This window comes from Bison bison, unplaced genomic scaffold, assembly GCF_000754665.1.
Source record: "Bison bison bison isolate TAMUID 2011002044 unplaced genomic scaffold, Bison_UMD1.0 scf7180017864497, whole genome shotgun sequence".
Taxonomy (NCBI): Eukaryota; Metazoa; Chordata; class Mammalia; order Artiodactyla; family Bovidae; genus Bison; species Bison bison.
The window spans coordinates 1,121,651-1,122,035 of record NW_011495056.1 but is presented as its reverse complement, the minus strand read 5'-3'; positions in this window follow the sequence as shown (position 1 = coordinate 1,122,035).

The window sequence follows — 385 nt, the reverse complement described above, 5'->3', positions numbered from 1 at the left end:
TAAATTACATTATGTTGTTATATGACAAGGCAAAAACATGTATGTTAGGCTTCACTAAAATTCATATTTGGTTTATTATCAGATGAAATTGGCAAGCACACATATAAATATAGAAAATTTTTAATTTCATCTTTGCTACTTAATTTAAAATTTTCATCTTATGTAAATAACCTTAGCTATCTCACATAACTCCTCTGAGTTTAATTTTTTTCCTTCTATAAAGTGGAAAGAATAATTTCAACTATGATAATATAATGAGTTATTAAAAGGTAAATGAACTTTCCCCTTAGGACTGCTTTTACTGTGTCCCACAGGTTTTGGGTTGTTGTGTTTTCATTTTCATTCGTTTCTATGCAAATTTTGATTTCTTTTTTGATTTCTTCTC